The following is a 4,990-nucleotide window of genomic DNA, read 5'->3' on the forward strand; positions in this document are numbered from 1 at the left end:
CCCACTAGAAAATAAAAGCATACAAAATGTTCTTGAACATTTTATAAGTTAGGAAGAGAAGGAAAAGCTTCCCATGTGTATAAGACAGTTGAGAACCTTAATCAAAACTGTTTTTTCTTTCTCTTGTTCTCTCTTCCCTTCTGTTTGTTATTTCAAAAGAAAAATGTACCTCCATATGTTACCTTTGAATTGTCTACTGTTCCAGCATCAATATGTCAAGAAATACAAACACAAACACATTATTATTATCTCATGGCATTAAATGTGTATGAGTATTCTGGGTATACACACACACACACAGAGAGAGAGAGAGAGAGAGAGAGAGAGAGAGAGAGAGAGAGAGAGAGAGAGAGAGAGAGAGAGAAAGAGAGAGAGAGAGAATTATTCTCTCTTCTTTATATTTTTTAAAACATAATTTCCTAATTGATTCTTTGGGAATTCTACATCATGCACTCCAATTCTGCTCACTTTGAAGTCCCTCCATACCTGGCCTTCACCCTTGCAGCAACCCCCAAAAGAAAATTTAAAACATTAAAGCCAAACCAAATCAACCAATAAAACCAAACAAACAAACAAAACAAAACAAAAACCCAACCCACTTTGTTTGCAGCAGATCTTTCTTGCCTGCCCAACATCTCTTCATTCATCTTAGTGGCGTTAGGGTCTGGGGTGTATCGTGAAGTATACCCTTTTGTCCTGTCAGCTTTACTTACAAATGCTCATTGCAATGAGTCCTAAGTCTGGTTCAAGGCTTCTGGTTTCTGGTCCATCATCATCACGAGACCCTCATCGAAGCGAAGCTCCTCTCAGATATCCTTGTGGGCTGCCATGAGTTATGGAGATCCTGTGGGTATCGTCCAGCAGGACGAATCCCTTCACATGCTTCAGTAGGTCATACGTGGGGCTACCCAAAGCCCTGAATATGGGCCTGGATGGTAGTTGATCTGGTCAGATCCCGCATCGGTGGAGTCAGCCCTCCTATGTTCACACCCTCAGGGCCAGCTCTCCCACGCTCTTAGTGAGGAGCCGGACCATCTGAGAGAGAAATTCTTTCTTTCTCTCCTCCCCTCCCTTCTTTCTTTCTTGACATCCCTACCACAGTTTACCCTCCTTCCTCTCCTCCCAGTCCCTTCCCCACCTCTACTCTGCCTGCCCCATCCCAATCCACTCCTCCTCTATTTCTATTCAGAAAAGGGCAGGCCTCCTGTGGATTGTGACAAAGCATGGCATATCAAGTTGTAATAAGACTAAATATCTTTCCTCATATTAAGGCTGAGAAAGGTAACCCAGTATGAGGAATATGATCCCACAATCCAGTAAAGGAGTCAGAGACAACCCCTGTTTCCACTCTTAGGAGTCCCACAAGAAGACCAAGCCATACAACTGTCCAGCAGAGGAATTTGGACATGAGCTCAGCTACATATTTGACCTACAGTCTGTCCTGCCGATGGGATGTGCTGGGGATGAAGGTGACACCGAGACTGTAGAAGCGCCCAGCCAATGACTAGCCCAGCCTGAGAGTCTTGCCACAAGAATGAGCCCACCCCTGACACTGCCTGGAGCACCGGGATGAAGAGACCTAGGATAGAACCAAATACAACTGGGAGAGACAGGGAGGAAGGCAGTGTAATGATGCCAAACAATACCCTATTATAGTTACAGATTGGTGTCTAGCCCCATAGTCATCACAGAGTCTTAATCCAGCAACTGGTGGAAACAGATGCAAAGGCCCACAGTTAGGCTGATCGTGGGGAATTCTGCTAAAGATATGGAGGAAGGATTGTAGGAGCCAGAGGGGTCCAGGACATCACAAGAAAACCTACAGAAACAACTAACTTGGCACATATGAACTCAGAGTCTGAACAGAAAACCAGAGAGCTTGCATGGAACTGAGAGATAAATTCTTAAGTAAAAAGGTATATTACTGAGAACTCTAAGTTGGTGGATACAACCTAGGATCCTATACTTTCAAATGCATTTCCCTTAGCTCTTTCTCATGTCAATATTTGTTTCATTTTTCCCCTTTCCTTTGATTTCAGTTGATTTATGTTGTAGCAAAATTTGTTTAGACAAATGTTAAAATAGCTAATATTTTTAGGTAAAGACATTTTTTCTCATGATTTTTTTCAAGTTTAAGTAGAACAAAAATAAAGGGAAGGGGACTTGATTAGGAATAAAAGTGCCATTATTATAAAGGCAGCTGAACAAATTAAAAATGACTCTACATGTTTTTTATTTCATTCCTCTTTACAACTAGCTATTCATAAAATTGTTGGCAAAATGTCCAAAATCAATATTTGGTTGCAGATATCATATGCGAATTTTTAGAATGGGGTTGTTTCTGTAGTTGGCCATTATACTTAATCTCTTTCCTCCAAGGTAGACTGAATTCAATGGAAGGATAGGTAGATGTCATTTATAATGCAGATCTGGTATATATTAGTCAGAATATTCATTCTGGTGTTTGGGAAGGACAATGTTTTGCAGATTAGACAGTTGACTTCAGTTCTTGTGATGCGATCGCATATGCACCTGCTCTAGATCCCAAGAAAAATTCATTTTCCTTACTGTTAATTCCAAATCTAGACATAAAGCCAACATTTTGAAAGCAAATGTGGTAGGCTTAAAGTGACTTGTTTATCTTAAAATATAAATCAAAAATAAAAATTAAGAGTAAATCTTAAAAGGCAGAGACATTTCTCTTTCTTTTAAAGATTCATTAGTGGTTATGTAGGAGGGACTAAGGAAAAGCAAGCTGTTTATTTATTTAGACTCCCAGTGGCCTTTTCTAGAATTCTTGTTGTATTACCATATGTCATGTAGGATACTGACCACCTTACAACATTGCCCTACCTAGGGTAGAGCTCCTACATACATTCTAAGAGTGGATGTGTTTGGGAAAAGTTGAGTAAAAACATACCTTGAGATCTCAAGTTCTTCATTCATTAACTGATGTATGTTAGTTTATTGGCACATCATTAAGCCCTTGTAAGTTCCAAGGATGTTCACTACATTTAGTCTTCTGTTCTGTCATTTATGCCCCTCAGTACACCAAGATCTTCAAATAACAGCACTGTCTTATTTTGGAATACCTACCTCAACATTGTAAAATCCTATACCGCACTTTGATTTTGTTTATGATTCACAACAATATTGTGAAGACAACTGTGTATACATTCAGATTCACAATTAACCAAAGATAAACAGAAGCTAAAGGAGGCAAACAACCCTTGAGAGCATTTATATTTCAGACTCCAGAGTAAGATTTGGGGATTTTCAGTGTCTGTCTACCAACAAACAGGTGGTCCCTTGTGATCTGTTTATTTCATTACATTCAATGACTAGAGAAATGAAGGCAAATATTAGATAATCAATAAACACATTTTGAAATATATGTCCCTCCAAATAATTTGTCTGAATCAAAGAAACTTTAATTTTTTTTCTAAGTACACAAATAAATTAAATTGGTACTACCATTTGTTTTAATATAACATTAAAATAGCTTTTATACATTTAAAAAAATAGTTGACTATTTTCACCTCAGGTTCAAAACTCAGTTTTCTATGTAACATGTAGTGAATGATAGTCTAAGTGAATAACAAATTCTTCAAATGTGAGATAAAAGGTGTAGTTGATATCAAATAACAATTAAATACAACTGTGATAATTTCCAGCATAGTTCCAGAGGATCATAGATGAAGAAGTTGGAGGATAATGTGAGTGATGCAATGTGTTCAGAGACATCTGAGGTGTCTGGTTTTGTTTGTTGGGAGATATTTTATAGTTTTCTTACTAAAGTAATATGTTTGCTGTTATTATTGTTATTATTTTTTCTTGTGTTTCATATTATGCTTGGAAACAATTACCTCAGCCCATCAGGAAACACTTTGGAGAACTAATGGCTACCTACTAGTGAGCCAAAACCATTTGCACTCAGAACAAGGCAACACAATTAAATATCTGTTGCCATGGACAGTATCCCTGACTGATAAATCTAAGACTGCTAGTCCAAAATACCACTCTAGCAAACATGTTTCAAATATCTTATTTTATTCACGAGCATACTGTCATGTATGGGTAACTTTTGCATTTTATGGGGTGTGTGTGTGTGTGTGTGTGTGTGTGTGTGTGTGTGTGTGTGCATTTGTGTGGTGTGAGAGTGTTTGTAATGTATTCACATATTTGTTTGTATGCATTTAATGACTTTAAGTAAGGTATGAGTCCTTGACTTTGTCAAGAAATGAACTTTTTTCTATGTCTATGTCAGTTTCCTTTTAAATAAATTTGCAAATAAAACTGATGTTTAAATAAGTTGAGAAACACTGCCGTTGAATCTGGGAATGTTTTCTAAAGATCAATATAGATGCTTCCATTTATAAATTGTAATAGTATACTTTTCCTAATGGTCTTTTTGGAAAGATACAAAGATGCACTTATGTGCCAAATGTTTCCTATGCTTTGTTGACTCCATGCTTCAGTAAGATCTGCACATATGTATCATCTTTGCCTCATTCCAACCATGAAAAGACCTTTTGCTGTAAAGCAGTATCTTCAGCCACTATGCATTACTTAGAGAGGACAGGCAATTGAATGCCTATAGAAACCAGGCAGTTTTCATAAACTTATAAATCAAGTAGGATAATACATTATAGTTAAAAGACTCTGTACTTGTCTATTGCTACTCTATACATATTTTATATATATCACCTATATCTATACACATATATTTCTTTACTTACATGTCTGTTTCCTGTCAGTATATATCATGTATCTGTCTATCTAGCTACCCGTCTGATCATCTGTCTGTCCTTCTACCTACCTACATACCTATCTACATACCTACCTATCCATCACCTTTCTATTTATCTCTAGCCAGCCATTAATTCATTTAGCCATTAATTCATTTAGCCATTAATTCATTTAGTTATGGCAGATGAGAGAATGGAGAACCTTTTGTTCTGTGGGTTTCTTTTACCTAAGTGTCAGTTTG

This window comes from Onychomys torridus, chromosome 12 (assembly GCF_903995425.1).
Source record: "Onychomys torridus chromosome 12, mOncTor1.1, whole genome shotgun sequence".
Classification (NCBI taxonomy): Eukaryota; Metazoa; Chordata; class Mammalia; order Rodentia; family Cricetidae; genus Onychomys; species Onychomys torridus.